Source organism: Paramormyrops kingsleyae, chromosome 17, assembly GCF_048594095.1.
Source record: "Paramormyrops kingsleyae isolate MSU_618 chromosome 17, PKINGS_0.4, whole genome shotgun sequence".
Lineage (NCBI taxonomy): Eukaryota > Metazoa > Chordata > Actinopteri > Osteoglossiformes > Mormyridae > Paramormyrops > Paramormyrops kingsleyae.
In genome coordinates, this window is record NC_132813.1 from 21,217,965 (window position 1) to 21,230,679 (window position 12,715).

Here is a 12,715-nt window from a genome sequence, read left to right on the forward strand (position 1 = left end):
TAACCACTGTATAAATGAATGAAGTAATAATTTTGTTATAAAGCCAATACATTTGCAACATTTTTACTGAATTTAGCAAGCGTCCCAAAACTTTCTGTTAGTTGATTTATTGTATAAAAGTATGCGTGGCATGGTGGTGCAGTGGTTAGTACTGTTGCCTCATACCTCTGGCACCTGGGTTCAAGTCTCTGCCTGGGTTACATGTGTGTGGAGTTTGCGTGTTCTCCCCGTGTCGTCGTGGGGTTTCCTCCAGGCACTCCGGTTTCCCCCCATAGTCGAAGTGGGCATGTCAAAAGGTGATGTGTGCAACACAGCAGCGTGAAATGTTACTTCAACTGGCCAAAAATGTTGCCAACATTATTTCAGAAAGAGACCAGACATTTTCCAGTAATATATAAGCAAATATATATATATATATATATATATATACATATATATATATATATATATATATATATATATATATAAACAAATATCTATTACATGCTTGTTTCAAATTTGTTCATATAGCATTAGATGTTTACTATGCTTGTTTACACATACCACCATACCTCCAAAAACTGGCTCCACCTACTTCACCACACTCTCTTCCTGTCGACACGCCCAAATTTTGACATGCCCACTAACTTTTTGACAGGCCCACTAACCTTTTGACACGTCCACTAACCTTTTGAGACACCCACTAACCTTTTGACACGTCCACTAACCTTTTGACACGCCCACTAACCTTTTGACATGCACACTAACCTTTTGACACGCCCACTAACCTTTTGACATGCCCACTAACCTTTTGACACGCCCACTAACCTTTTGAGCTATGCTCCAACCTTTTGACACATCCTGTAGAGACCTATACTTGCAATTCTCTGCTGGGTGGATTTTCAAAACACAGCTTGTCAATCCATTGAAGCAGCTTTGGAGGCAAAAGTGGGCCCTACTCAATGCTTGCTAGTTGTGTGTAATAAAGCAGCCTCTGATTATATATAAAAGGGTTGAAACATATGGACCTATTAAACAGTTCTTTCCATTTTTGTTGACAATCTCCACTTGTTTTGGGAATACCAACAGCATAATATTAATCAAATAATGACTGTACAAGTAGGCATCAAGTATTAGCCTGACAAGGTATCCACAGTTTGACACAGTTTTGGCTTATAATGTTCAGGAAACCTGAGCACTAATCTCCAGGCTCATCAGGATGTTCTTTTGCAGGGCTACGTGACTCATGGTCTGTGCATCGATTGGGGTTATGGGCCTTACTCAAGGGCCCAATGATGACATCACTCAGCTGACCCTGGAAAAAATACATTTTTTAAATATTAACTGACAAATGTGAGCATTGCAGAACAGTAAGAGCCGAGGTGGGAGGCAGGATGTACCACAGGGTCAGATCAGGGCCGAAGATGCACATAACAGATCCCTTTATACTGTCTGACACAGGACAGCTGTAGCCAATAAACACAAACAATGGCAGTCACCTGACTCAGCCCCCTCCCCCAACGCAGCCATGTCCCCTCCTTTTTCACACGCTTTTTAAACATTTAAGTGGACCCGATAAACACAGACCATCCCATTATTTTTCCTGATCCAAGTAAAATATCTGAAATGAAGTATTCTGCTGTTTCTCAAAATGCAAGGGAATTGCTGATTATTCAACAAAAGGGACCCAAAACTGTAGGCTACATCCTTTGACACATATCAAACCTGGTTAATACTTGTGGCTGGTTTGCTCTTTATGAATAGTCTGTTTTAGAACTTTTGTTTGTGGGAATTTGCATTGAATAACCTTTTAGTCAGAGAACATTTTGTATGACCAACTTATGCATACAAAAGCAACCATACAAATGGAGCTAAGAATTGTATATCTTAATTCAAACAAGATGCAACACATGGCATCCATTGTGTGCGTCTCGGTGTGAAAATGTGCACAGCAAATTCTGTAGAAATCGCACTCATTTTTTTCTCTAAATTTCTATACTTTTCCACGTTAATCTCAGTCATTGTTGTGTATATCAGAACCTGAGCAATAATTACTCAGACTAACGAATAAAAATAAGCTAATCCGATAATCACTTACTGAGAAACAGCTCTGGGTTACTTTCCAATTTAGAATTAAATATTGGGAGATTAATGAAACAGCCTGCATGCTCGTGAAAAAACTTCAGAGCCTCCATCTGCAGAATCCCAGGAAGGTCATGACCTTTTAAGGTCGGCAAAAACAAACGAAACAGTGGCCTCCTGCTAGAATGTTGGGGATGGTGAGTGGCTACGTGTGGGGTAATGAAGGACTCAGCGCTGAAGTATTTTGTGGCATCGGGCAGCCATATGGAAAGGAAATCATACCAGGCTTAGCGGAACCTTCCGGAGACGAGCTCTGGGGACGGCCGCGAAATCAACACAAACCAATGGGATGTGCAGATTCTCAGTCAGGATTAGTAATACGACTTTAAGATCCAGAACAATATTATCTATGGTAAATTCTGGCTCTGAATAAGGTTGCTTGAGACCTGGGAAAAAGCCAGTGCTATTTTTACTAGCCCACACGATCATTAAATATACAAAAGAAAAACGAGTTACGTTTTATAGTCAAATCTATGAACAAATTCCTGACCACAAATCTTTCTGTGAATTATTAAAATACTACAGTTAAGCATGACATAAACTGCACTGGTTCTGCAAGTATTTTAAAAAAAGTAAAGTCTAACAGGTCTATTAGTGTAGCCTCCACGGAGCGTCTTAAAAATGGCCTCTGCTGACGCAGAATTCCTGATATCTGAGGCCTCTGAGCTGTAATTCTTATCATGCAACTGAAAGAGACATTTTCCGAGGGGAAGTCAGGGGGGCAGTGAGAAGCCGGGCCGTCTTACTGGATCGTACTATTTTAAGCCTCTTCAGGAAACACATCATCTGATCAAACTGTCCATGCAGTCCTGCAGATAAATCACTGGAGGAGAGGGGAAGCACTTAGACAAAACCCAAGAAGGCAGGGGGTGCACAAATCACAGGGAGGGGCTGCAGAACTTCGGGGGAAACACCTCGCATATTCGGTCATGGGCCCCTTCTGTATCAGTAGCCAGTGAATATCTAAGTACAGCTGACAGGTAACAATGAAACAAGTGCCAGTTACCACAGCTCTCTGCACAGGATGCCCCATGCAAATGAACGAAGTACGACAGACATGGAAAAGTTGGGGGGGTGGGGGGGTGGAGGAATCACATAACTCAATGCATGCGGCCTGAGAATATTTTGCCCCAGACAGGGGGGGTGAATCACCATCATTAACTCCCATGACACAAATCAGTCCTCCCTTCATTCCTAATAAACCACACAGTTCTTTGGTGTAATCGGCTCCAATAAAGCAATTCCAGATAACAATAATGAAAACAAGAATCGTGAAAATAAAATCTAGGTCCAACACAAATGAGAGTAGCCAAGAAGCGTGCTGGAGTAGCATCTGTCAGGATTAATTACAAAGCTACGTAATTACCAACCTATAAGCTTGTGTTTATGTGCTTTTCTCTCCGCTATTTGTCTCCACTCTGCAGTTGTCCTTATGTCTCCCTAGTGGGCTTCATACGTCGGGTTTTTTCTATACTCCATCTGTTTACATTTTACACATATCGTGTCAAGCAGAAGTCACACGACACTGAGCAAACGGCATCCAAAGAGCGCCATCTTGTCTTGACTGAAGGTGATTGGAGGGGTTCGCTGAGCAAAGAGGAAGGTCAGTTGAGTAGCAATGGGGCCAATGTCCTACACGCAGTGTTGCAGTTTTCAGACGATAAACTGTCAGCTAGCCGTTTAAGACATGGTCCTCTTTTAAAATATAGATATACTGTAAATACTCAGGGCTGAGATTAACCAGCATGCAGGCCACGACCACCTAGACGCTATCGTAAAAAAAGCTAACCATCATAAAACAGGGAAACCTGGGATACAGAAACCTTCAAAGTTTCCTCAAAGAGAAAATTCCGGATCTCATTCTTCCGTAGTGGCCATTCCTTCCTCACTGGGAACCCCCGCAGGTTCGGCAAGATCCTAGACACTGCACAGTTGGGAGCAAGCAATTGTCTCCCTTTACAGACACCACATGTGCAAGCCAGTAGGCAAGGAAACCAGGTGGATATAAATACATACCAGCTAACTGGGAATGGGCCAGTGGCCCCATAGCAAGACCGCATTATCAGTCTGAGGAACAAATCACAAACTATAGTATTAGCAAAAAAAATAGCTGGAGGGTGATCCACGGGAAGCAGTCAATAGGAGAGCGAGGTGGAAAAAAATGGCCAGCCATCTAAGTCACTAATCAGTCTCTCATGCAGAAATTTCCACAGTCGTCTAGTGTCTGAAGTCCAGATGAGACATTCCCATAGCTACCCCAAAAACTGGCAGCATTAGGGATGAAAGATGGGCTGATGTGTGAAAAGCTACAATTACACTTCTTGTGTGTAAATTGAATCTTGAATGGTGTCAACTGAGATCAATTGAATTACATTTTCACTTTCTATGTAGTGCCCAGTGCAGTTTCTCCAAGTCTGCTGGCAAAGTCAGCATGTAAAAGCTGGGCTCTGGATGGAGAGCGGCGTGCTGGGTGGGTGGGAAGCACTGTACCCTCACAGCTCCAGAGCTAAGTGTCTGATTCCTGATCCTGCTCCTCATGTAGACCAGGGGTGGCCAATTTTATCCGCAAACGGCCAGTGTGTATGCAGGTTAGAAGGTTAAAATAGGTTTTTACAGTCAGTCCTGTAATTAGTAATCTAATTAGGAAGTTGCAGTGAAAACCCGCAAACACAACAGCCCTTTCCGGATAACATTGGATTTAGATGTTACATACTCTCCCTGAGTTTACACAGAATTCCTCTCGATATTCCGGTTTCCTACCACAGACAAGCAATTAGATAAACTGGTGTCTCTAAATCGACCACACTGCGTATGTGCCCTGCAGTAGGCTGGCATCCCATCCAGGGGGTCCCTCGCCTTGCACACTGCGTATGTGCCCTGCAGTAGGCTGGCATCCCACCCCGGGGGTCCCTCGCCTTGCACACTACGTATGTGCCCTGCAGTAGGCTGGCATCCCACCCCGGGGGTCCCTCGCCTTGCACACTGCGTATGTGCCCTGCAGTAGGCTGGCATCCCACCCCGGGGGTCCCTCGCCTTGCACACTGCGTATGTGCCCTGCAGTAGGCTGGCATCCCACCCCGGGGGTCCCTCGCCTTGCACACTGCGTATGTGCCCTGCAGTAGGCTGGCATCCCACCCCGGGGGTCCCTAGCCTTGCACACTGCGTATGTGCCCTGCAGTAGGCTGGCATCCCACCCCGGGGGTCCCTCGCCTTGCACACTGCGTATGTGCCCTGCAGTAGGCTGGCATCCCATCCAGGGGGTCCCTCGCCTTGCACACTGCGTATGTGCCCTGCAGTAGGCTGGCATCCCACCCCGGGGGTCCCTCGCCTTGCACACTGCGTATGTGCCCTGCAGTAGGCTGGCATCCCACCCCGGGGGTCCCTCGCCTTGCACACTGCGTATGTGCCCTGCAGTAGGCTGGCATCCCACCCAGGGGGTCCCTCGCCTTGCACACTGCGTATGTGCCCTGCAGTAGGCTGGCATCCCACCCAGGGGGTCCCTCGCCTTGCACACTGCGTATGTGCCCTGCAGTAGGCTGGCATCCCACCCCGGGGGTCCCTCGCCTTGCACACTGTGTATGTGCCCTGCAGTAGGCTGGCATCCCATCCAGGGGGTCCCTCGCCTTGCACACTTGAATTATAGATGACAGAAACTAATGCTATATTTCAGTAAAATTTTAGGGAAAAAATCAGTCTTTAACCAACCATAAAATTAGTGGATGGTCTCAGTCTCTGTAATAAAATTATTATTTGATTTCAGAATAAAAACATCTTTCTGCCTCTTTGGTGTTATTCAGTCCAGCAGTGAATTTTAAGCAAACAAGCAGTGGTTGAGGCCAAGAAGCTTTCAAAGCATGTGAGAAGCTTTCGAAGTATGTAATGGAAAAGTACAAAACAGGATGTGTACGAAAAGCGAACACGTTAAGTATCCTTGGAATAGACAAGTTAGATTTTACCACCTTTAGATAAAGCCAGTCTCTGAAAGCAGGCAGAGAGCAAAACCGAGGAAATTCATCGAAAGGCTATAATTCACCAGTGAGACTCGAAAAGGTGAGCAACAAAAATCCAAAACAGTTGGAGAACATTCAGAGTATTGACAGCTCCCTGTATTTAAAATTGCTTTGTCAAGGATTGAAGAAGTTTTGCAACAATTTTGCAGTGACGCACATGATTTAGAACTTTCTGTTCTAGATTAAAAGATACGATATTGGGTGAAGACCAAAGACATCACATGGGCAAATCAATAGCAAGATGCAAGATGTTTAGACAGATGGGTGGTGGAAGGGGAATAGTGTGTGGCCTGTAGCAGGGACCGGCAGAAAATATCCCCATGAGACAACAGGGAGTTTAATCTGCTAAGGAGTGCAGGCTACTCTGAAAGATGGTAGAAGCCATCATTTACATCTGTTTTTATCTACCAATTGGGATATTTTCTATTGTATTTTATCCAAAAGGTCACAGACCTAGAGAATCTAGTGTAGAACCGTAAGTTCAGCCTCTCTGGGGCTTCAGCCATCTGCTTGCCCTCAGGCTAACATGACGGGAGCCCCTACAGATGTGGAAGAGGCTATCAAAGACTTGAGCTGCAAATTCTGCATCAGAGAAACTTCAGAACAGTTTATTTCTGCATAAACAGCTCATCAATTCATGGTGACTGTGCGGTAACAAATTAAAAGTGTGGTACAGTTTTGGTGAAGAAAAACAAAGGTCTTGGGGAAAAAAGCGCTGGCCAAAATGACATCATGCAGAGGAATCATTCCAGTTGCTTTCAGAAGTTTTCAGTTAATATTCTACACAACTCCCCCCCCAACCTTTGCTCTATCTAATTGCCTTAGGACACTTTATAGATTACTTACAAAGCTGGAAACTCTACTTTCCAAAACTGGTGGGGGCAAATGGATTTTGCCCTGGGGTTGGTTGCATGCTCCACCACAAAACACAGAAGATTCACGACTCACACATGTTTGTTCATCTTTAAACTTTAGTTTGGAGATAAAAACATTGCATTCCACCCAATAATGCCTTTCCCTGACTCCCAGTAAATCCTTTCTTAGGGGAAGGGGGTTGAGACTCAGATAAAGCAATCAGAGTGGTCAATTTTGTGATATTCATTCTAGGACAGTGAATACCTGTGTGTGTGTGTGTGTGTGTGAGCGGGTTTACCTATCCTAATGGGGACACAATGTCCCCATAACGTGATAAATATCCGTTTTTTTTCCCTTATGGGGACCGGTTTCCTTGTCCCCATAAGGGAAAACTCTATTTTATAAAAAACGGTGACTGCTATGAAAAAACTAAAAATGCAAAAACTCTTGTATTTTGTTAGGTTACTTACAGTATGGTTATGGTTAGGGCAGGGTAGGGGTTAAGGTTGTCATAGTTAGCGTTAGCATTTTTCCCATTGAAATGAATGAGCGGTCCCCATAAGGATATGTTAACCCTACATGTGTGAGTGAGTGTGTGTGTGTGTGTGTGTGTGTGCGTGTGTGCATGTGTGTATGTGAGTGTGTGTGAGCAGGTTTACCTATCCTTATGGGGACATAAAGTCCCCATAACGTGATAAATATCCGTTTTTTTTCCCTTATGGGGACCGATTTCCTGGTCCCCATAAGGGAGAAAACTATTTTATAAATCGGTCCCCATAAGGATATGTTTACCCTACATGTGTGTGTGTGTGTGTGTGTGTGTGTGTGTGATTGACACTGTCTGGCCATTGCGGGCAGAAACCACAGGGACATACTGTATACTGGACATAACAACAAGTACAAGATATTGGCGGATGATGTTTTTTTCCAGAAGCTCAAAAAACATTCCAGAGAAAATGCAAACAGAAGACAGTGTAAACTGCAGATTTCACATGTCAGTGCCATCTCTATTCCCACCAGTAAACTATCCAAAAACCATTTATAAACTCTCATCTCTCAGCTGGAATCAGATGAATTCCCGCAGTTTAAAGTGTGTTTATACTCCTTGCAGTCTGTTTGCGGCGTGATTAATGAAAAAGCGCGAGCTCGGAAACAGCTTTATAAACCCAGCTGATCCAGAATGTAGCCTCAGCTTCTACACTGACCACCATGCAGACGGCATAAGTGTTACGGGTAGTAAGTAAAATGGAACTAACTGTTTTTACAGCTCTGTGTTCTTTTCTGTCATGTCAAACCTCATTTCAATTGCATATCTAGGCACATTTAGTCACATATGTATTCTAATTGTTGTACAGTAAGTAAGTGATATAAACAATGAACCAGATCAGCCGCTCTGATCCTGGAGATCACGGACTGCAGAGTTACACAAGACCTGTAAACAGCCCTGCACTGGCATACTGGGCATTTTCACAGTGGGCCGATGGGTATGCTCCCCCTCCCAGGTTGGCAAAACTTAATCCCAGTCCACCCATGCCAGCCCGGCAGAAGTGACACTTCACTGACGGCAAGCACCTGTGAGGTAAGTCCAGCTTCCCTGGCCTTTTCAGCTGGCAGTCAGTAATTACTCACATTAGTAATGTGCAATATCTACAGAAGAGCCCAAAAACCCAAAAATGCAATAAAACACAACGATATACTTATCTACGAGGAATAAAACTAGGTCAAAGAGCTCCTTCAGGTTGTGCCAGGTAAGGCCTTTTACATTATAGTTAAATTCAAATTTGAACTAAACATAAATGATATTATTTTTTAAGCCCTTTTTTTCAGTTTCCTTTACTGCCGTGATGCCTTAAAGTCTGTCAGTTTCTTGGAGGACCAGACTTCCAACCCTATTAATCAAGCCTATGGAGACAGCTTTACAGGCCAGTGCGCAGGCTGTCCCACGTGGGGGACACGCCATAAAGAAAATGCCGCTCCGAACGCGAAGTAAGTGGACTAACAGACATGGAAAGGAAAGGGGTACTTACGGCAAAAACGGCCTGGCTTCCACTTGCGTTTAGATGCAAAATCACTACGATTTACTACACGAAATAAACTCACAAAATGTGCAAAACTGTATATTCAAACATAACAAACTTTTTCCATGTTAGAATGACAGAGGCAAAAAAAAAAAAATGCTTCCGCGAGAAAAGCCTGTTCCATGTGTGTATGTTTGGGCTGTGCTGCCCTCTACAGGAGGACCCGGGAAACGCCATCCTCAGGACAATGGCAGCGCGGCCGTCTATGCGTCCGGTCTCAAAGACAGAACATAATCGGGGGCTGGGGAGAGGCTTTGCGCATTGGCGGAATCTCTCCGTCAAGATCATACCAATAAGTATGAAAGAAGGAACCCTACATCATTTTTTTTCTCGTAATTATCAGTCATGTCCATCTTCATGGGTAAATATCTAAGAAAATAAACACTAGTTTCGGTGTTACCAGACATGGAGAGCACGTTATTTTTGCTCACAATAAAAATGCTTTTTTTGTCCAAAATACTATCCTGTCATTGTACCGGGGCAGTTCAAAGATGATGGGCCTTTCGAGTTTCACGGATAGGGCTGCTAGAAGTTTCCGCAATTTCTCCTCACAAGGGACGACCCGAGGGATATTAGCTGCAGAAAGGTTGTGGCTTGTTGAGATTTTTGCTAATAGTCAGTTGGATGATGGCCATCTTTTCACACGGTTCATATAATTTAAGGACTAACACCCTTGGGATTCCAGTAGGCCTGTGTAGTGTAAATTTTCCAAACCTGATGAACTTTAGCTGTCAAATGTAGCATGAAATCATGAAACAGTTTGATGTTACCCTTGGAGTGTGTTGACAAACTCACAGTGACCGTACCTGGGGAGTACCTATTCTCAGCCTGGAGGAATATTTTAGCAATAGCTTTAGTGATGATTTGTGTGCAATTTGGAGAATAATTCAATGTGCATTAAAAAAATATCAAAAGTATAACAAAAATGCAATGCACCCTATCAAACAGTGTAAATAACCACCTGAAAGGTTTGTTATGTTAGTTGAATTACCTGTTTGATTTTTTAGAGCTATTTTATTTTTTTAATATTGTCTAAAATGTTCTCCTATTAGTTAACTGTGAAGTACAGAAGCCTTAAGCCAGGGGTGGCCAATCTTATCTGCAAAGGGCCGGTGTGTATGCAGGTTTTTGGGATAACCTGTAGGTCAGCTGTTCAAACCCAGGTGTGAGGACTCTTCAGCCAATCAGTCCTCTAATTAGTAATCTAATTAGGGAGTTGCAGCGAAAACCCGCATACACACCGGCCCTTTACGGATAAGATTGGCCACCCCTGCCTTAAGCCATCCTATGTAATGAGGTAGAAAGGGGAGCTTTTATTTTGATAAAGGTCAACGGCAGTTCTTTTATTTTTTCTGCGCATGCCTGTGGAATCGTCAGTAAGGCTACTGCGCTCATCAGAAACAGTTATTACATACTGTATATCCTACGAGTAATGTTTATCAATTAATGGACCGGTCATGAGGCACAAGCTCTTACGGTGGTTGTAGCTTATATGCTTATAAGTGTACTAAGTTGAAAGTAGAAAATAAAACTGTAAACTACACCAGCAGTCAAGATCATTGCCATCGCATATTACGGGGATCTGTACAATCCGAATGTATTATTATTATTACTACTACTACTACGGTTAATGATTCAGGGTTTTTTTTTTTTCATTTTTCAAGGGTTCCCATTTGTATCGGTTCGACAGCGTCCCTTAGCGTCGGTATTTTTAAGCGCATAAAACACTCGTGCCTGGAGCAAAAATAAATAAATAAATAAAAGTAAATAAACTATAAAGTGATTTTCCGCCTTGCAAGCGCAGGAGTATTTATATGAAATGATTTATGTGTATTAATGATTCTCATTACGAAGGAGAATACTTCAGATATCTCTCGTAGTTTATAATCCATAACAGTGTAGAAACCCCACTGAAGACCTTGTGCATGCGATGCAATTTTAATAATAGTAATAATAATAATAATAGTAATAATAATAATAATAATAATACTTAAACAAACAATTTTTGCGTTTATAAACAATATTCACTTGACAGTTGTAAAAATGCAAGGTTAATTCAAAAAGGTGAAATCAATTATGAATATATTCTTCGTGGTTATTCCAGTTTTCAAGGTTGAACGTTGTAGAAAATCAAAGGGAGTCTGGATAAATTCAGCTCACAGCCGTTCCTCCCAGTTATTTCGAAAGGCGCTGGGTTTACCTCGACAGGCAGGGCAGTGTTTTCGTAGACCTCCCAAGATAACAGCAGCTGGACACCTGGTAGCCAATCAGCTGAGCGAGCTAAAACAGATCGTTTGTCTTTATCACTTTCTTTCTTGCTCTCTGTTTTTTATGTTTTATGTGAACAATGTGTAATTGTATTACTGTCTCCCACTGTACGTCTGTTCTAAGCTGCCACTGTATTTTTGTTACTATGTTTCTTTATTTCATTCTTTAATTTCTGTTACTGTGTTCTGCGTTATATCTTCTGAGCCCTTGGCACGCTCTGTTAGAACATCTGTTGCTTTCAGTACTATGACCGCCTCTATTTTTCATTAATGCTATATAATAAAACCAATATGTTCTCCCTTTGATTTGTAAAAACACCTGTGTATGTGTCTTAAGGCGATTTATAATTTCCAAATGTCTGTTGAGAGGTGACTGTCAAGCAAATTGTGGTTTTCAGATGCAGATCCTGAAAAAAAAAACTTCTACAGATATTCCTTTAATCTATGCTGCTTTTTGATCCAACAAAATACCAAATCATAAACAATAAAGCATACTGTATCTATTGGAAGAAATTCTTAACAATGCATTTCTTAAATTTCCATGTATATCATGTGCCTTCCTATTTTAAACATTGCTGTCCAAAAACACTGAGCATAAAACTCACCGATTTATGGTCGTCTGGGGCAAAACAAATAAACTTCTCCGCTGATCTCATCGCAAAGAGTTCAGGGTCCAACTGCTGACATTGTTTCCCCATTATTGAGATATATGGTCATCATCTCAAGTCAGCCTTATTTCATGAAGCTTATTCCTTTGTTGTGATCATGTTCGTGCTTCAAAACGCCTATCTGCTTGAAACCAGTCTGGCTGGAGACATCGGAGTTCACCGTATGGCCGACATATGAAAGAGATCAATATCATAATGCAAGAAGATACTGCATGAATTCTCATACTGTGGTTTAATTTCATTACACAACAGAATGCAATTCTCAGACTGGGTATTACATTAATGAGAAATAATGCCATTTAGAACAACTGTAAACACATGGGGCGATTATGTGGGGACTGTGATTTAACTCCATTTTAAATCAAGTTGAACTAAATGGCTTAACCGTCGGCTGTGTAATAATGTTAACCTGATTTCTCTGCCAAAAAAAATGCAAGAATTTAGCTAAACCAGTGCTAAATGGCTGATAAACTAATTTGAAGTTCCTGAAACCTGCCCAAAATAAAGCAACTCTGAATTTCGTCAATTTATAAATGTCTTATTTGTGCTGTGAGAAACCCAAATGCATTTAGTTGACCTTTTTTGATCTGGGTTAAACTGTAATGAGAGGACAATTTCGGCCAACCAAAATGTTGACAACTCATAAGTTATGTGTCCTTCTTCTTCATCTTTTCTTTCCATTATTATTATTATTATTATTATTATTATTATTATTA

General features: G+C 42.3%; 1 long non-coding RNA gene across 1 annotated transcript; it reads left to right on the top strand.

Annotated features, from left to right (window-relative positions):
- The first annotated feature begins 8,391 nt into the window (after positions 1-8,391).
- On the top strand, positions 8,392-9,387 carry LOC140579026 (uncharacterized). The gene is made up of 3 exons (XR_011983270.1): positions 8,392-8,734; positions 8,814-8,972; positions 9,222-9,387. It is a non-coding gene; the product is annotated as an uncharacterized lncRNA (long non-coding RNA).
- Positions 9,388-12,715: the final 3,328 nt, after the last annotated feature.